At 41.5% G+C, this 20819-nt stretch overlaps 2 long non-coding RNA genes across 5 annotated transcripts in view; one reads left to right on the forward strand and one right to left on the reverse strand.

The window, feature by feature from the left end:
- The window catches only part of LOC118553482 (uncharacterized), a 63624-nt gene extending 58044 nt beyond the window's left edge, over nt 1-5580 (reverse strand). The window contains exons 1-2 of one of the 2 annotated variants that reach the window (XR_013441928.1): nt 5456-5580; nt 3095-3223 (exon numbers count right to left, since the gene is read on the reverse strand). This is a non-coding gene — a long non-coding RNA (uncharacterized LOC118553482). The remainder of the gene's footprint in view (nt 1-3094; nt 3224-5455) is intronic. The other variant, XR_004926056.2, reaches the window with a different exon arrangement.
- The window catches only part of LOC144379252 (uncharacterized), a 37064-nt gene that overhangs the window by 12432 nt on the left and 3813 nt on the right, over nt 1-20819 (forward strand). The window contains exons 3-5 of one of the 3 annotated variants that reach the window (XR_013441929.1): nt 11028-11213; nt 15115-15290; nt 18127-18507. This is a non-coding gene — a long non-coding RNA (uncharacterized LOC144379252). The remainder of the gene's footprint in view (nt 1-11027; nt 11214-15114; nt 15291-18126; nt 18508-20819) is intronic. The other 2 variants (XR_013441930.1, XR_013441931.1) reach the window with 2 other exon arrangements.

Raw genomic sequence — 20819 nt, forward strand, 5'->3', positions numbered from 1 at the left:
GCCATGTGGGCTGAGCCAGCCCTCCAATGAGACACACATCCGCTGTTATCTGAGCTGGCCCCTCTACTCCACTACCTAATGCATGCAACTCCAAGTTCAAAATCTGTCCCTCTTGTTTGGTGACTACAGTTTTACATACTTGATACACATGTTTGAGAGCCTGAGGAATAAGGAACCTTGAGGTCAAAGAGGGTTTGCATGGTCAGGTAGAGATGGCCTCCCTCTAGCTCCCTTCTCCTCCACCAATCGCAATAACATGCCAGGATGAAGAAAATAGAAGGTGATCTAACACAACTTTGAGAAAGATCCTCTCCAAGCCTATTTTTTTTTCCGGTACAGGGCAGTTACTCAGTGGCATATAAAACACTTGGCAAAATTGCTGGGCACTTAGTAGTTGCTCAATAAATTGTGGCTATAATTTAGGTAATGATCAAAGTACAAGGTATCTAGCTTTACCTCTCTTTGTTAAGATTGTGTTTAGTGTGAGTTTTTCAGAAAACAGGGTCTACGCCAACAGCTTATCTGTGCCTCTTTTATTAGGGAATACAACTGCAGGGAAGCAGAAGTGAAGAAATGAGAACAGGGCAGGGAAGACCAAACAGAGCAAACATGAGGGGATGCACCACAGAGGTGACCCCTGCTTTGTTGTAAAACTAATTGCACCACCTGGTGGGACTGTCTTCTCAGAGGCCATAAGGCCACTGCATCCTAAGACAGTCTGTCCAGAGCGAGGTAAAGCAAGAAGGAGGAGAATTTATCCACTAGCACTCAACCTCACTGATCAAAGATCTATCCCATGGGGCATTAACTCCTCTGAATTTTGGGGTGAGCCCATGTGAATGCCAAGCAGATGCTGATGTATCTTAAGCCTCAATGGCAACTGAGCCTTGAGTTAAAGATAAGAGGCTCGAGATGTGGACCTGAGGCAAGGCACTGAGGTCATTCTTGTACAATGTTGGCTGTGGCCATGGGGGCTGTGAGAACCTACGTCAGGTTGGTCTCCATAGTGAAAGCTCGTTGGAAGAAGTGGCCAAAAGTCCTAGAGACAAATGGGCCTAAGATGATTCCAAATGGGACAAACTTCTTGACATAACATAGGTATGAAAATCCCTGTTAACCTTACTGAATGCTATTTTTCCACTTAAATATCTCAGGAGATAGAGATATAGCTCCAACCTTCAGGGGTTCCTAATATTCAAGCTTCCTTTTTACTTGGCAGGTATCCTAAATTGTGTCCAAGAGCTGTGGGTACAAAAATCAAGACTTAAGTGCTAGAAGAGCACTTAGCAAATCAAATATTTGGTAGAAAAAAGTTTTTATACTATGAAGAGTTGCTCTTTAGCCATTCTGTTTTGATATGTTGGATTTTTTTAACTGATAAAATGCTCTCACACAATGTCTTTCTTTTGGGGGTTTTTCATTCAGTTTGCTATTCAATTCTGCAGCATTGGGAATTCTTAGCATTTTCTACTAAACTGTAAAGGCTATTTGTTACACAATATATCTGACTCATATACTCAGCCTCAAACTCCCTGAGAGAAGAGGCAGCTCCTTATTCCTCTTGCACTCCTTCATGGCATCTCTAGTGGATCACAAACTTCCCATTAATATTCACTGAGTGGGGAACAACCCAAATTTCAGACATGAGGAGGATGTTAAATCAACAACAGGGTAGCCATACAATGGAAATTCATACAGCACAGTTGTAAAAAAAAAATAATGGAGGTTCCCTTTAATATAAACATGGGGAGGTGGGCAAGAGTTATTTTAAGTGAAATAAGCAAATTGCAGAACATTATGTATAGAATAATATTTTGATTATATGTGCATATACACTCTTAGAAATCTAGAAGGTAAGGGTACACAGTACACTTTTAAAGGCTATTACACTGAAGGATGAGATTGGTAGAGGGAGAAAGAATTTTTGTTTTCACTTGTATCGCTTGTGTTTTTTGCAACACTAAATGTAGCCTGAAAACAATTAAGCAAGGGACACCTGGGTGGCTCAGTCCGTTAAGCATCCAACTCAGTTTTGGCTCAGATCATGATCTCGTGGTCGTGGGATCGAGCCCCACCTGGGGAGTCTGCTTCAGATTCTCTCTCCTTTCCGCTCTACTCCTCCCCCGGCTCACTCATGCTCTCTCTCTAAAATAAATAAAAATAAAACCTTAAAAAAAAAACAGTAAAAGAAGCAATGCTTTGAATGAATCATGGATATTTGATGATGCAGTAGGGAAAAAAAAGGCAACCCCCCGATACAAATGATTACTTAGTTTTGACACTGAGTTAGTCAGGAGCCATCCCTCATTTAATCCTGCCTGGAGAAAATGCTAGCTTCATCTTTTTAATCCCTGTGAGAGCCATTGGAACCTCTGCATTCTCAACTCACCCAAAATAACAGCCTTTTTTCTTGGCTGACTGGTTTGGTTATATATCATCGTATTTGTACATCTTACTTTCTTCTGCAGAGAGTCCTTTTTACAATTCTAATGGGGAGATAAAAACTTCTTAGCCCACATAGGTCACTTGGCTGTGCATAATCAGCATGATTTTTTGCTTTTTTTAATTCTCAGATTTTCACTAAGTCTGCTCCAAATGGAAATATTTTTGTGTACTGCAAACACTTAAACAATAATATAGGGATCAGATGTTCTGGTATCAATGGCCTCTAACACCCTAATGCATCCCACATAGCAAAGTATGATAAATATCTACCTAAAGTCCTTGGAAACGAGGGAATCTGCTATTTCAGGCTGTTTTTATTTCTTAGATCTTTTTGTGATGTCCCCCCATGATACTTAGAGAATTACCCAGAAGGGGCAGAGGCATGACTTTCCCCAGAAAGGGTAGAGGAGTGGGACAAAACAGCTGCTTTCTGGCTGTGCAACAGCCCTTATACTCAGCCCCTCCAACATTTCCTAAACACTGCTAGAAAATCGTCATCATCCCAGAGGAGCTGAGGTCTCATCTGCTCATCCTTCATTCCTCCTTATTCTTTCACTTCTCATACACACTCCTTCCAACCCTACAACCTTCACACTCAGGTCACCGATGACATACAATAAGCAAATGTGTTAGAACGGCAGACACTTACCTTCAGCATCAGAGAATCCTTTGGAAATATTTAGGGAATTGATAATGTCAAGGAAGCTTCATATGGAAAGAAGATAAAGATCAAAGGCAGCTCTCTGAAGCTTTAGCAGAATGCCAAAGTACCTCAGATCTGAGTTAGGAGGAACATTTTGTTACACTAAACACAACTGAATGATAGGTAGCCCATAAAGGTTCCCAAGCAATAAAAGCCAATGGGAATTTGAAAATGCAAATATTCATCAAGATAGAACCACTATTTCCCCAGATTTTTGACATGGACACTTGCTTTTCTAAAGGAAAAAAAATGCAAGGAATGCAGACATAACTCATGAGCAGATGTTCCCTTTTATGTGGAGCAGACCTATGAACTGGAAAGCAAAAAAAAAAAAAGAAAGAAAAGAAAAGAAAAAAAACAACAGAATCTTTTTTTTTTTTACTATCTTCTGAATGAAATTTAACATTTATTTCAATTATGAATTTAGGCAACAACTAACAGTCATCTTATTAGAATCCATGACTTCGGGGTGCCTGGGTGGCTCAGTCGGTTAAGCATCTGCCTTCAGCTCAGGTCATTATCCCAGGGTCCTCGCATCGAACCCCGTATCAGGCTCCCTGCTCAGCAGTGAGTCTGCTTCTCCCTCTGCCCCTCCCCCTCTGCTTGTGCACTCTCTTTCTCTCTCTCTCTCTCTCAAATAAATAAATAAAATCTTTTAAAAAAAAAGAATCCATGACTTTGGTACCAGTAGAAATAACAGATATTTTTATACCTACATTAAAGCTGTTCCGGACATCTTGAAATATTGTTTACATTCACCACTATTTAAAACTACAGTAGTTAATCCTTTTTATATATGACATCTTGTCATATATATATGTATATATATATATGAATGACATCTTCTTTATCCATTCATCTATTGATGCTTCCATAATTTGGTTACTATAAATAATGCTGTAATAAACATAGGGGTGCATATATCCTTTTGAATTAGTGTTTTTCCGGTCTTTGGGTAGATACCCAGTAGTGCAATTACCGGATCTCAGGGTAGTTCCATTTTTAATTTTTTGAGGAACCTCCACACTGTTTTCCAGAGTGGCTGCACCAGTTTACATTCCCACCAACAGTGCATGAGAGTTCCTATTTCTCCATATCCTCGCCAACCCTTACTGATTCTTGTGTTTTTGATTTTAGCCATTCTGATAGGTGTGAGGTGATATCTCATTGTGGTTTTGATTTTATAATATATATAAGATATATTATATAAATTATATAAAATAGAAATGTAATTAATAATAGAAATACAAATAAAATATAAATTAAATAATAAATAAAATATGTAATATATTAAAATATTATAATATTTTGATACTGTATTTCAATGTAATTGGCTTCCTTTGTAATTCTATGTATTTTATTTTACGCCTCTGAAAATACTATTCTGAGAAGGAATCTATAAGCTTCAACCAATGTATGAGAGAGCCAACTGGGACCAGAAGTACCACCCAACTGAGTCTAACCAAAATTGCCCCCCCATGGGATAGTAATCTAAATGAAATGCATAGTTTTGAACCTAACTTTTGGAGTGCTCTGTTACATAGCAATAAATAGCTGAGATATATATATATCCCTATTATGTATTCAACATTTTTCCCTAAAGCAACTTTCTCATTTAAATAAATTCATTTTTTAAAGACTTTTCAGTACCCTGCAAATAAAAAAAAAAAAAAAAAAACCTTGGCACAAATAGAAGCAAACCAAAAACAAATACAAGGAAAACATTAAACAACATTACTAAATTTTAGCCAGATATGTTGTCTAGAATGGTTCTTTATTTAAAAAAGAAAGAGAGAGAGATAAGTGCTAGGTGGGTATTGAAGACACATCACCTCCAAAGTGAGACCCTCAGCTTGGTGAAGGCGGAAGGACCGAAGGAGAAGTGTGTGATTCAGTGATGCTTAATCCCTGCCCCTGTCCGTTTTATAACCAGGACTCCCAGTGGGTGCTCTTAGCCCACATGTCGGGCAGAACTGGTCAGGACAGCATAGTCTGATTGGATTTATGGAAAAGATGGAATCCTTGTTTAAATGGGTGCTCTAGGGGCACCTGAGTGGCACAGTCAGATGGGTGGCCTGCTCTTGGTTTCGCCTCAGGTTGTGATCTCAGGGTCATGGGAGTGAGGCTTGCCTGGGGCTCCGTGCTCAGCGGGGAGTTTGCTTGAAAGGCTCTCTCTCTCTCTCCCTTTGCCCCACCCCCTACATGCTCTCTCTCTCTCTCTTTCTCTCTCTCTCTCAAATAAATAAGTAAATATTTAAAAAAAAATAGGTGCTCTATTTCCTGATACTGGAATGAAATGGCACAAACCTGAGGGTGTGTCGGCCACACTGCAGACATCGCGCCCAGACCACAGCTGTGAGGAGGCTGGGATGTCACAGACCAAGCAGTTCTTCACATGGACAAGAAAACTGAGGCCCCATAAAATTAGGAGCTTTGTCATATGGTGAGTCAGAGGCAAAGACTCTGGTCTATGAAAATAAATTTGCATAATTTCACTCCTACCACCAGAGGACAGAGAACACAGTCCTCATATTCTATAGATATCCAGATTTCATCTGCTAAATTAAGGAGCTAGTAGAAAAGGCCCAGAATTCCTCCCAGTTTTATCTTTCTATGAACCCATGAGCTTGTTGTTTTTTTGTTTTTTTTTAAGATTTATTTATTTTTTTTTAAGATTTATTTATTTGACAGAGAGAGAGAAAGAGAGAGTGAGGGGAGGGGCAGAGGGAGAGAGAATCTTCAGGCAGACTCCCTGAGCACAGAGCCCATGCAGAGTTCGATCTCATGACCCTGAGATCACAACCTGAGCCAAAACCAAGAGTCAGAGGCTTAACCAGTTGAGCCACCCAGGCGCCCCTCTATGAACCCATAAGTTTAAATGTCATAGTGAAGGACCCAAAGAATCCACTAAGGAATAATAAAGAAGAAGCAAGGAATTAAATAATATTGACTCACATTCTGAAGAAAACCATTCTTTTTCCACTCTCTCTGGTCCCTCTGCCTTGCTCACAGTGAAGGGCTTTGCATCAAGCCTGGCACATGTATCCAAAAATATTATCTATAATTAATATTGATAATGCTAATAATAACAAGAACAACAACAACAATAATAATAAATAGCTGAGCAGTTAAGACCATAGGCTCTAGATTTGAATTTTGTCTCCCTGTATGTCCTAAATTTCCTACCTCGCAACAAATTTGTTTCTCTGTGTCTTAATTTCTTCCTCTGTAAAATATACGTTAAAAACTATTTACAACATACTTTGTTCTGAGGATTAAAAGAGATAATACACGAGAAGTATTTAGAACTCAGCCTGATCCATAGTAGTATATTACATAGTAATTCTATTATATATTAAGTATATTAAATACTTGGCAAATTAATGGATGATGGCCACAATGACAGCAATGAGGAGGAGGGGGAAAATCTGTTTATCAGCAGCAAACCATTGTTAAAGCAGAAACTCTGAAATAAGCTCCCTTTTCTAAAACAAATTCTCACTATTCCTTTATGTGTCAAAGGTAGACCTTGGCATCTTTTGGATTCACAATAGGATTGCTTCCCCAAGGACATGCATTCAGAGAAAACATGCTTTTTGTTGGTGGTGTTGATTATCTTTAGTTTGTGATGTCATTTTAACCCACGCTGACCTATATGATCCATCAGTGCAAAGATTTACGTAGGAGTTTTAAGAGCATACAAACACTTTTGCTTTAAGACTCCACTCACCCTCACCATACTCCCTTCCTTGCTACTTAGCTCATTTCTCCTCATTACCATATGCTGGATCCCTCTATGAAAATATGCAATATAACTACATTCTGGTTCCAAGATCAACTGTGGCATTTGAACAAGGTTCATATGTGGCACGCTATTTTGGTAAAAATCATCTTCCGAAAACAGCATTATAACAAAGTGAGGCCACAATGAACTTGCTATCCTCTCTCACATCACACGGGCACAGTGTGATGTCTGTTTATCCTACTTGTGGGCTTAAGTATTCCAAACCCATGGTCCATGTTTTTTGTTTTTTTTCTCTTCTGCTTTAGACGGCATCACAATTTTAGCCCATTGCCAACTCTGGCTTAAATTAAACCTAGACGTGCAAAGGTATGGCGCCATCTCTTTAGGTCCTTGTATGAGACTAAGGAGGTTAATGAGTTGCTATGGTGATCAATTTTAGCAATGAAATTGAATAATGGTAAAGGGAACAGGTTTTAGAGTCAGATTTAAGTTCAAATTCACATTCTGTCTCTCATTATATATTTGATGGACTTGGAGCAATTTACTTGACCTTTCCCGGTACACGTTCTCATGGGTAAAATGAGCCTAATTATACCTACCTTGGAGAGTTCTTATCTTGATTAATTCTCATAACATCCTTCGATGTAAGTATTATTAGCACCATTTTATAGATAAGTTATATAACTTGCCCAAAGTCATGCAGCCAGTCAAGAGGTCCAACTTGTGATTTCTGGGGGTTAATTGGGGTTGGCTAGGTGTGTTTCATTAGGGTCTCTCATGCAGTTGCAGTCAGACAGTGGTGGGGCTAGAGGCATCTCAAAAGCTTCCTTACTCTCCTAGTGGCTGCTGCTGGCTGTTGGCAGGGACCTCAGTTTGGCACTATCAGCTAGAACACTTATACGCAGTCCCATCACATGGCCTGGGCTTCCTCACAGAATGGTGGCAGGGTTCCCAGAGCGAGCAGCCCAAGAGAGATCAGATGTAGGTTGTCTCACCTCCTATGGAATAGTCTCAGAGGTTAGGCAGCTTCACTTTCTATTCCTTATAAGCAACTCACTAAAGTTGGTCCATATTCTGACAGACTAATGTCCTCTATGCAAGATGGCGGTCAGTTAATGTCTTTAAAGTCTTGATGGGAAACAATTGAATCTTAGAATGGTATACATAGCTAACCTAACACTGATTCAGTATATTTTCTAAATGAATCCATGTAAGATGTTTGAAATTGGTCAGGTAATTTATTTAGTAAAAAATTAAGATCTCTTAGTTTATAGACTTTTTTGTTCTCAGGTTTTGTCACAGGATATGGCATGTGATTTCTTCATCAACACTGAATGGTAGTAAACAAAAAGAGTGAAGAGAGAAAATATAATAAAGATAAAAACAGAAAATAATAAGATAGTCTGATGGTTAATTTTATGTGTCAACTTGCTTGACTTCAGGGATGCCCAAGTAGCTGGTAGATAAAACACTATTTCTCCTTGTGTCTGTGAGAATGTTTCCAGAAGTGATTAACATTCGAATCAGTAGACTGAGTGAAGGGATCCGCCCTCACCAATGTGGGCAGCATCATCCAATCCAAATTGGGCCTAGATAGAACAAAAAGGCAGAGGACAGGTGAATTTGCTCTCTGCTTGAGCGGAACATCCATCTTTTCCTGCCCTTGGACCTTGGCTCTCCTGGTTCTTGGGCCTTTGGATGCGGACTGAATCATACCAATAGTTTTCCTGGGTCTCCAGCTTGCAGATGGCAGATCATGGGACTTCTCAGCCTCCATGATCTAATGAGCAAATTTCTATAATAAATCTATCTATATCTATCTATTTATCTATCCACATATTTTATATATTTTTTCTGGAGAACTCTGATGAACACAAATGCAAAACAAAACAAAAATGCAGTAGAATTAAGATCATTAAAAATTTATATTTTGAAGACTCATAAAATAGATGAATCTTTGGCAAAGATTATCAATGCAGAGTGGGAGACAAGTCCATGGGGGGGGGAACATAATTAACAAATACAGAAGTTTTTTTTTAATAAGGGACTACTACATACAAATTTATACCAATCATTGCTATAACATAGATACAGTAGAAAAAATGAACCATCAAAATTGGCAGGAAAGATTAGAAAATCTGAATAGATCAGTTATCATAGAAGAAAATGTCACAGTAGTCAAAAATATACCTCCCCAAAAGGCAATAGACTCAGGAGTATTCCACTAAACTTTTAACAGTAGATAATTCCCATCTTTAAGTACATTATTTCAGAGCATCTACCCAACTAATTTTATAAGATAACTGCAACTTCTTTTTTTTGACAACTGCAACTTTTAATGCATAAACCAGAAAATGACTGCCAAGGAAGAGAAAAATCGTATGTCACTCTCCCTTATGGATATAGATGGGAAAAATTCCATATAAAATATCAGCATACTTAAACAAAATAAGCCAGCCAGAGAAAGACAAATACCATACGATTTCACTCATCTGCAAAATTTAAAAAAGAAAAAAACAAACAGAGGAAAACAGAGGGGCAAACCAAAAAACAGACTCTTAACTATAGAGTTTACCAGAGGGGAGGGGGAAGGGGGGGAAGGGGGAATCACGTGAAAGGAATTAAGAGTACACTTATCTTGATGAGCACTGAGTGATATATGGAATTGCTAATTCATTCTATTGTACACCTCAAACTAATATAACAACGTATGTTAACTACATTGGAATTAAAATTTAATTAAAAATATCATCATACTGAATATATGTTAAGACAATGATTGTAACAAAAAAAGATTTACCCAATAAAAATAAGAATTCTTCGGGGCGCTTGGGTGGCTCAGTCGTTAAGCGTCTGCCTTCAGCTCAGGTCTTGATCCCAAGGTCCTGGGATTGAGCCCTGCATTGGGCTCCCTGCTCCATGGGAAGCCTGCTTCTCCCTCTCTCACTCCCCCTGCTTGTGTTCCCTCTCTCGCTCTCTCTGTCAAATAAATAAATAAAATATTTAAAAAAAAAAAGAATTCTTCAACATTAGAAAAGCATTAATATAAATTACTACATTAACAGATTAAAGAAGAAAAAAATATATAACAATGGCCACAGATGCCAGAAAAATATTAGAAAAAAATTAATTCTTCGTAAACCAAAAAGAGAAGGATATTTGCCCGACTATTTCAACAAATACCACACTAAATGTTGAAACATCATGAACAATTCCATTAAAATGGAAACAAGGAGAAGAAAACAGCTGTCACTTCTACTATCCAAAATTGTCCTGGAGATTCAAGCTTAATCAATTATTTTAAAGAGGAGGAGAGACAATCCATTATTACTCTCAATTATATGCTAATCTACTTAGAAAATTCAATAAAATCCACTATAACCTATTTGAAATTTTAAGAAAACTCACTAAGATGTTAAGAAATATGCATGGCATACTAAAATGAAGTGCCTTTCTCTAGAACAGCAATAATTACACTGTCTGCATGAAATGCTCATCCCCTGGGCTGGCCTCGGCTGGAAGTCAGGTCCTCAGGAAGGCCTTCCCTGTCCGCCCGTTCCAGAAGTCCTTGCTCTTCCAGCCACTCTGGGTCCCATCACCTTGCTTTAATCTCAGCACCCACCACACCTTAAGTCATTTGTCATTCATTTCTTAGTTTCTTTCCCATCTCCTTCCACTAGGAAGTAAACACTTCAAGCCTAACACCTACTTCAGGTCCCATATAAATATGTGTTAGATGAACGAATGAGAGTCGGTGAGCCTGGATGTGTCCGACACTAAATGCACAGTTTTCCCACCATATCGAGTTGCCTCCAGATTTGATCTACAAACCTTCCCTTTGCCATCCATTGTGGCTAAAAGCATCAGTAACAAAAATGCTTTTGGAAACAGTGAAGTATGGGTCAAAATGGCACCGTGTAGCTTTACTATACAGTTTTTTAATGTTCATGGGTCCTGGGGACAAAAGTCAGAGTGCAGGAATTGAGTCTTTAGCAGAATTGGCAATATTGAATGAGCTCTGATCTTTCCAGTTGCAGGGAACACATTATCCCCCTACTGAAGATTCAATTATGGGATTCAGGCCCCTTGCTACATTAGTTCGCTGATGGATAGATTAACCATGGCTTTCTACAGGAAGAACACCTTTGGTACAGCTCAGCTTAACTTCACAAGCTCTGTTAAGAGATGCAAAGGACCTCCAGGACCTAGTCTGCCCCGCAAGGCATGGTTTCTCCTCACCACACTGTGTGACCAACCTTTATCATCCCTGACCTCAGATGGCCTCACTCACCTCCATCCTCTCCTACTTGCCTCCTCTGGGTGAGTAGCATATTCTCTGTCCTTCCTGCAGACCCTCCCTCCCTGCCTGCAGCCCTATCTCCCTTGAGCACCTCCTTCCCTTAGCTTTGCTGAGCTTCCCACCCCTGTCCCAGATCTGTCAGTCGTCCGTCTTGTTGTTGTCCTTCCCACAGTCATCCCTGTCTTGTTGTTGTTGTCCCTCCCCAGCTTCCCCTCCCTTCACTGCATGCATGAAGCTCCAACAAATCACAAGGTAGGGAAAGATATGTGAGGTTTCATAACCACACGGGCAAGATTTTATTTGATGTTTTGTTCTTGGTGTTTTGAATGCACTTAGGGGAGTGATGGTTGGGGGTGAGATTTTATTGGCTTCTCTGACTCCTGCAGAAATAATCTTTCAGCCTGGCAAGTGATTGATATTTCTTTCCTCTCTGAAATCTGTCGCATAGAAGCTTTAAAAATAAATTGGGTGTCATAACGCTGGGTATTTGATATGCTTACCAAGTGCCATGTTCTGTGTTTATTTATTTCTCACAGCATCCTCGTAAATATGATTTACTATTCTTATTTCATAGCTAAGGAAATGTACCGGGAGAGATTAAGCAACCTGTCTGTGATGTTTGGCTCTAAATCTCTCTCTTTCTCCAGATCATGTAAGAACGTATAATGTAAATTCATAACACCAGTCTCCTGGCTCCTGGTCTTTCTCCCACAATGCCCCCACATTCCAGCCACAGAACCCCAGTTTGGCACTATCCCAGGCCCCAAATCCTCATTAATAATCCACGTTTCAGATCAGGATCACACTGCAGTTTCTCTTGCATATCAAAAGGGAAATTCGAATAGCCAAGTGGAATACAAATGACCAAGGCAGCCTTTTAGTTATCAGATGGAAGTTTTTACAATGCATTTTCTAAAATTTTTAATTTTGAAGCATATCAAGCATGCAGACCACCTCTACTCTGCATGACATGCGTAAGCACACAAACACACGCACCCTTACACACCACTACCAACCAGAGGTTACCACTGTCTGGAAAATAGAATGTATATTTCCCAGGTATGTTTTTGTGCTTTAGTATCCATACACACAAACAAATACATTTATAAAAATGTGTCTATTTATATATATGTGTGTATATATATATGCATAAGCATTATACCATACTTCATGTCTCAAATTTTATACAAGCGGTATCACATTGTATTTATGTGTCCTACTGCAACTATCTTTGCTTTTGCACATATTATGTTTGGAGATTTACCTTTACTGAACGCATAGATCTGTATGTTTGGAGATTTACCTTTATTGAACACATAGATCTATATATTTATTCATTTTTATTCTTGCATAGTGATAATTACCGTTTTTAAATGCTCTCTGGGTAGCAGGTTTTATTTAAGCATTTTGTGTATAACTTCTTATGTAAGCCTCTCAACAATGCCATGAGGGGGCATTAATAACTACATTTCCCAGGTGAAGAAGCTGGGGGTGGATGGTTTAGGAGATCCCTGGGGGATACCACACTAATAATTGGTTCATCAGGAGTCTGATTCCAGACCCCAAGATCCTAACGCATAGACCACTCTGCCCATTCCACAGACTTGCTTCCCACTCTCCTAGATGGAGACACGTGGACATTTAGGTCCACTTTCAGAGGAAGGAGAAAACACTTATTAATGGCCTGAGTTCTCCTCTCTCCGCCACCCTTCTCTGCACATACCTAGCAGACAGTGTTACTCTGGAATGAGAACACAGGGGGCAGCTGAAGCTCCAAAACAAGCTTTGAAAGGGGACATGCCTCAGTCCTCAAATGTGGTTTAGTGGAATTTCTTTTTCTTTTAATTTGGAATCACAGGCAAAAGGGAGGCTGGGATCAGAGGGCCCAACAGGAGTCAGGAGAGATGGGGCCCTGCTCTCCGGTGGCTTGGGGGGGCATGGCTAGATATACCTTAGTAATGGGGTTTATAGAACAATCAGAGTTGCATGAAGAGGGGACATTCTGGGGGGAGGGCAGAAGGGCAAGGGAGAATTCGTGTTTAATGGGTACAGAGTTTCTATTTTGCAAGATGAAAAGGTTCTAGAGATCTGTGGCACGACAGCGTGAATATGCTTAACAGTAAGGGCGGTACACTTAACAATGGTTAAGATGGTACATCTCATGTGATGTGTTTTTTACCATAAAAAGTAAATCAATATAAAAAAGGAAAAAAAAAGGGTACGGGATGGGCCTTTGGGTACCAGTCTCAGAGGAAGGCAAGATGGAGGTGGGAGTGAGTCCTGTGGCTGGCTTTCCATTTCTGGCATCTGTCTCTGCTGTCTCGGGGTCTTTGCTGGGGGGTGAGTCACTCCCTGAGGTCGGGGCTGCAGCTCGCCCCTGTCACATTAGCAACACCCGTCCTTGCCATACACACAGCGGCAACTTGACGCACACTGATGAGTTTCCACAGTGTCTTAGCAATCTTTGGCTGCAGGTGTCCGTGTGTAAAGAAGTTCAAGGCCAGAGAGAAATGATTAACTAGTGAAATCAAGGACACACCGAACAACCTCCACAGTTCTATGGGCCAAAACACAGCTGGACCTTAGGAAATGTGAAGCCAGCAACTTGAAGTGTCTCTGCTTTTCTCTGTAGTCTTGACGTTGCCTCCCATTGAAATGAGAGCTTTCCCCCACATGGGATTCATCATTAAGACTCTCTTCCTGGGCCCAGCTGATACATGTAATTAAGTGCATTAATGCATATAAAACACTCAGCATAGTGCTGCGTACAGAGTAAGTGCTCAAGAGATGTTTGCCATTATTGTTGTTATAATAATAATTATATTGGGGTGCCTGGGTGGCTCAGTCAGTTAAGCGTCTGCCATCGGCTCAGGTCATGATCTCAGGGTCCTGGGATCGAGCGTCGGGCTCCCTGCTCAGTGGGGATCCTGCTTCTCAGGCTCTCCCTTTGCCCCTCCCCACCCTGCTTATGTTTTTTCTCTCTCTCTCAAATAAATAAAATCTTTAAAATAATAGTAATTATTATTATTATTATCATGACTAATTCTGGGCTATATTTTATACTTGCATCTTATTTATATGTTTATTTATGTCTCCCCATCCCTGCCAAACAAGAACTGCTCGCTGGGAAAGAAGGCACTCTCTTCTTTTCAGTGCCACGGTCTCAGAGCCTAGGGCAGTGCCTCGCCCAGAGTAGGTACTCTGCTTCAGAAATTAGAGTGAGGCTCTCCCATTTCTCCTGGTCCCAAATCCACAAAGCCCAGAAAAGAATTCTGATTGGCCTAGGCTCATTAGGTGCCCATCCTTAAACCAATCAGCCGAAGCCAGAGGACAGATGTATGCTGTGCAAAATGCTGCCTCTCATTAGCTGTGATGAGCAAAGGGAGAGGTGCTTGAGCCAGATAATCCCATTGATGTCCACTAGAGCTCACGAGGACCCTCTCCAAACACCAAATTAGAAGCTGATAATTTGTCTACAGTAGCCATTTTAGGGTGATCAAGAGTCTCAGAATACCCGTAATAACCTCCTAATCTCAAATTTGAGATATCCCTTACGCCCCTTATAAAGCTGTGTTATATGGTTTTGGCAGACAAAAAGGAATATATTGAGGAATGAATGTGAACAAATTCCCAAATACTAAAAAATGGGGATGATGCCAATGTGTCTGTGGGCCTGTTCAGAAAATGATTACATTGAATCTAATTCTAATTCATTAATATGCAGTGAAAACCCTACCTGAGACAGACTCAGAGCCGTTCTGCAAGCCAGGATCTGGAAAACCTCAGCCCTCAGTTGCCTGGCATCCCCCACCTCTGTCCTTGTTGCTTTGTGTCACCCACCTCCCCCTCTGGCCTGGGATGGCTTTCAGGGATGGTTCCAAGTCTCATTTCTCTATGCAATCCTCCCTTGTACCTCTGCAGTATGCTTCGAGGTAGTCACTCAGTAAATAGCTGGCTAAGTCATAAATGAAGGAAGGTATGGACATTGCTTAATCACTACCCGGAGGAAGATCAGAGTGCCTTGGTAGTTGGACTGCACTACCCCTAAGATAAGAGGACACCGCTCCCACCCCGCCACAGCGCCTCTATGTGTACAGGTAACTTAAAGGCTTTTCTCACAAAAGAAATCTCTTGGGCTCTTTGATAGAAAATATTCTCAGCAAGGGTGCCTGGGTGGCTCAGTTGGTTGAGCATCGGTAGGACTCTTGGGTTTCTACTGGGGTCATGTTTTTGGGGTCATTGGGTCGAGCCCTGTGTCAGGTGAGTCTGCTTGGGATTCTTTCCCTCTGCCCCTCCCCCTCCTTGTTCTCTCTCTCTCTCAAATAATAGATAAATAAAATCTTTAAAGAAAATATTCTCAACAAACTAGCCAAAATCTTATGCCTGCTCCCTTTATTGCCCTTTGCAGATGGATTTGAAGGTGGAAGAGCTGAGCATTCCCCAGCTTCCTGTAGTATCACTGGGGAACTTTGGGGATATAGAGGTTCTTGAGCCTTCCCCCAGACCTATTCAATCCAAACATCAGGCAGGGACCGGGCCAGGATGAGGTTTCTCAGCAACTCTGTGAGTGACTCCATTACACAATGAGAGTTCAGAAATGGCCTCAGACCAGGAATCAAGGTGTTGCGTTCAAGTCCAGCTCTGTTCCTCGCCTTATCTTCCAACTCATAAAATGAAGGGTTGGATAAGCCAACTCAAATGTCCTTCTGGTACCAGGCACAGATCTTCCAGGTGGGACAGCAGGAAAATTCTACTCTTGCTTAAAGATCCCAAATCCCCCCATGAGGCAGACAGAGAAAAAGGCACTAGATTAAGTGCTCTCACAACAGAAATTCAGCTATGAAGTCTTCAGGAACCAAATATCATTTTTTTAATTGAGGTATAATTGAACATATAACATTATATTAGTTTCAGGTATATAACACCATGATTTGATATATATATATATATTGCAAAATGATCACCACAATAGTTTAGTCAATTTTTTTTTCTTGTGATGAGAACTTTTAAGATCTACTCTCTTGGCAACTTTCAAGTACACGATACACTGTTATTAACTAGAGCCACCAAGTTGTACATTGTGTCCCCAAGATTTGTTTATCTTATAACTAAAAGTTTGTACCTTTTGACTGTCTTCACCGGTCTTGCCCACCCCTCCCTCCTATCTCTGACAACCACCCACCTGTTCTCTGTATCTGTGAGCAGAGATCATTTTCATGCACCCCAACCACGGGCTGCTTAAGTGACCCTGAGCCCATGGATGCTATAACCTCTGTGGGCTGCTCCCAGCCCTGGATGGTGCACCAGAAGGCTGTCCAGGGACTGTCCGGGGACTGTTGTGTGGTTTCCCTTCCTTGTCTCTCTTGCTTTTCTTCTCTTCCTTCCTTCCCTCCTTCCTTCCTTTCTTCCTTCCTCCAGTCTTTTTGCTCACCTCAGGTACAGAGGACTTGGCTACTACGCCTCCATCCACCGCACACTGTCTTTACTGACAGTGCAAAGCCCCGCTCCTGTTTCACTAAATCCCCTTTGCCCCACCTTCCCAGTCTCATCCCCTACCCCACCCCACAGGCAAATATTCTAATGCTTTGATGTCTGTCCTTTGGGTTTTTGAGTCTTGTAAAATGTATCTTGTTTTTGTGTTTACATAAACAGAGCAGTGCTTAGAAATCATCTCGGGCAAAGCATATTTTATTTGTTAAGTCCTGTGTGTGCTGCCCTGGGCTCCTCCAGACCGTGGCCCCCAGAGCAGGGCATCTGCCGTGTCTTTTCTCCACCTCCCCGGGATGGGCATCGGACTGTCTGCAGGCACCCCCCACTGCCACCACCACCCAGGCAGTGCAGCGAGATCATCTTTCCTGCTTCCTGTGGATCTGGGGGAGACTTCCTTTGGGAACTACAATCCAGAGTAGAATTGCTGAGTCATAGGATGTGATTGTACTTCCATTTTTCTGATACTGACAGATCGCCCTTCCGGAGTGTTGTCCTTTTTGCGCAGGCGCCAGCCCAGCCTTCCTCCTCGATAAAAATCTCTCTCCCACCCTCATAAAGTGCATGAAATTCCACTAACAGAAATCCCTTTAGGTTGTAAAGTCTTTTAGGTCTTTAAGGGTTCCTCTAACAAAATTCAAATATCCTTCTGTATGAAATATGGGACTTGTTTTTCTTTTTTTTGGGGGGGGGCATTTATGAAGATCGAATAAATAGCTCATCAAAGGTGCCAAACCCAAGTGCCTGGCACATTCATGGACGCTCAATACATTTTGATTTCTTTCCTTTCTTTGAATGCAAGAACTGCTGGGAAAGAAAACAAAACAAACAAATAAAAAAAAACACTTATTTACAACACTTGGGAAAGGAGAGCGATTGAGAGGGGGTGGGGACGAGGTACCTTCCAGAGCACAGCTGCCAGAGGAGGGAGGAGCCTAGAATAGCAAAGTCACCTACCTCCTCTGGATTGTCGCCTAGGGCAGACGCCACCTGAAAGCTCATCCTTAAACCAGGACATCCTTAAACCTTGAGTGTGATGTGAATCCCTTGGAGGGCTTGTTAAAACACAGAAGGTGGGGCTGTCTCCCAAAGCTTTTGATTCAAAAGGTCTTGGTGGGGTGAAGAAGGTGCATTTCTCAGAAGTTCCCAAGCCATGCTGGTGCTGCTGGCTCAGGACCGCACTGCCATGCCTAAATAATTTCCTTCGAAATAGTTTACTCTGATAGGACAGACAAAAGATAATTTCAGACATCCAGAATGAATCAGATGCAGACCACAATAATATGAAGAAGCCAAGATACACCCAAAGATTTCATTTGATACATTCTTTTAATATGAAAACTTGGCAAATGGATTTTTATTTTTAGATTTTAGGCTGGATGGGCAAATTCACCTCTGCTACCTCTGTTGAGCCTCTAATCTCATTCTATGGTTATTTTCCTACAGGAATGTTTTCTGACTAGACAGCTCACGTTTTGAAAACTCTCAGGTGTCAAAGTGTCTGCCCTCTCATCTGACACAGCTATTTGGGGATGTACCCTGGGGCTTTGGGCCCTTTCAGTCATCCCTATAGCAGGTCAGAGCTGGTGGAACGGCAGAGAATCTCTATTCCAACCTTCTCAGTTTACAGAAGCGAAGTCATTTGTCCAAGCATTGAGAAAGAAGCTACATGGCATATAAAAACCCTAGGACTGAAGTCTGGAGCAGACCCGAGTCCAACCTGTGTCACTTCTTATTAACCTGAGCACCAGACCCAAGGCCTGAGTCAATCTCTGCAAACCTCGACTTCCCTTCCACAGAGTGAACATCAAATAAAAACCAAACAGAGTAAGGATTATTGCAAGGGGAAGGGGAGGCATGGTGATGGGGAGGGGGAGGACTGTTGCAATATGGAGGACTCTGTAACCCCTAAGACTTACAAGCATCTCGAGAGTTAAACCAAATGGGTGTTATCTTTTATAGAGAGAGGAGTGAACAAAGCTGGGAAGAACCCGGTGTAGGAAAGTGGCATGAAAGGGTGGTGTGATGGGATAATAGATAGTAGATCAGAGAATATTCTACCCTGAGACCAGCCTATTTTCCAGGAGGGACCCTTGAGGAAAGGCTGTAAGCCCACTCAGGCTGGGGGTGGGTCAAAATTCAAGGCCCTGGGGAAAGAAGACAGGCGTAATCAAAGTTTGGCTGACAAACATTTGGTTCCAGTTGATTGAGGGGGATGAGCAGTCCAGCAAATCATGGAGATAATCACTTATGAGTCAGAGAAAAGGAATTTGTAGGATCTGTGTCTGGCCTTGTCATAGGTAAAGAAGGGATGGATCCCTGCATGTCTTGATAAGTCATAGGGGGAGGGGTGGTTCTTTGCAGTAAGTCAATCTCCAGAACACAAAAGAGAGCTTTCTTAGCCTTCAGGGAAAATTCAACCTTGTCACTGCCTTATGTCTCACAGAACTGACAAGAAACTATGGTAAGTTGACTATGCCTGATTTTATTAACCAGTGGGAGGTTTGATAGGGGCAGGACCCAAGCAGGAACCTGGTTCTCCTAACCTCCAGCTTGCCAGGATTTCTGGAGCATCACACTCCTCAGCTCACTTCACATAGGGGAGCTCTGCCTCCATCTCTTGTATGGATTGGAGTCTGAGTAAGATTTCAACTTATGAAGATCTCTAGAACAAAATCGAGAGACAGAGAGAGAGAGAGAGAGAGAGAGACTGAATATCACTGAAGAGCCATGCCACTTTCAAACTCTTTCTTTCCATGATGCTATAAAATCTGGAAGAGAAAATCCTTTAAGCCACAGCAGAATGCTGGTATAATCAGGGTGTGGTCAGGTGATAAACCTGGGAGGTCAAGTTTCAGCTCCTTCAGGTAGATTCTCTGGAACACCAGTGCCAGCCAATGCCTTGCAAGGTGGAAAAGGAGGGCATGAGAAGCTGGTTCGCAGATAGCCCATCCCACTGGTTTTCAGAACTGAGAGTCCTGGCTGGTGCAGTCCAGGGCAGGACCACTCACAACCACACAGCAGCCCCTCTGTCCTGTGGGCAATCTTTGAGGTGTCCTTCTTATCACTTCCTGGCCTCTGGGACCTGCAGACCACTCTCTTGCCCCTCTTTCATCATTGTTTTTCCCATTTCTTTTTTCCTTCACACCTGTTTTGTTTTGCTTTGTTTTGTTTTTTAAGATTTATTTATCCATTAGAGAGAGAGAGCGTGCACGCAAGCAGGGAGAGGGGCAGGGGAGAGAATCTTCAAGCAGACTCCCCACTGAGCACAGAGCCCCACATGGGCTCTATCTCCCAACACTGAGATCATGACCTGAGCCAAACCAAGAGTCAGACACTCAACAGACTGAACCATACAGGCGCCCCTCCTCGCCTCTTGAAAGAATTTCCTCCTAGAGAACAAAAGTGCTCTATCCCCAGTTTCTGTCACTCTGGCAGAAACAGGCTTGAAATATTCATGGGTGTCATGGTAAAATAAATCAAATATATTTATTAGACACCTGAGTCTGGAGACTGAGATATATATCTCTTGTGTTTCTTAATTCTACATTTATCACTTCTTTGGTTTCATAATATAACTAGAACACTGAGAATGTGCTTAAAATGTGCAGCCTCTCCCCGTGGCTGCCCTGCAGGAATGCTGAGCTGTATTCACTGTGGTGTATCTTACTGCCAATTGAGGCTAATAAATAAAACTTGTCATTTTCACTCCATAACCCAGAATTACTCAAATATGTCCTTGTCAAAATAACCTGTGTTGAACAAGCACTGGTAAAAATTGCCATTTTTTTTCCCCTTTAATCAAGAAGAATTTCTCTTCCTGGAACACTGAATAGAAGCAGTACAATCGGGCCCAACTTAGAGAAGCACTTACTCTCATCTCAGGCAGCTCTGGGTGCTACTCTCAAGTCCCCACTCCAGAAGCCTGATCATCTTTTGGTGATCAGGTCAGAATTTTTACGACGCTGACTAAAGTCTTATAAGAGCTAGGGCTCAAAGAGAGAAGACAAGGTGACCTTCTTAAAAAGTCACAGATCAAAACAGAGGCTAGAATGAGTTTCTAATGACTCAACCTGGTAATATTTGAGAATACTTGAGAATAAGAATAAGAATATTTGAGAATAATTGGGTAATATTTC

This window comes from Halichoerus grypus, chromosome 10 (genome assembly GCF_964656455.1).
Source record: "Halichoerus grypus chromosome 10, mHalGry1.hap1.1, whole genome shotgun sequence".
Lineage (NCBI taxonomy): Eukaryota > Metazoa > Chordata > Mammalia > Carnivora > Phocidae > Halichoerus > Halichoerus grypus.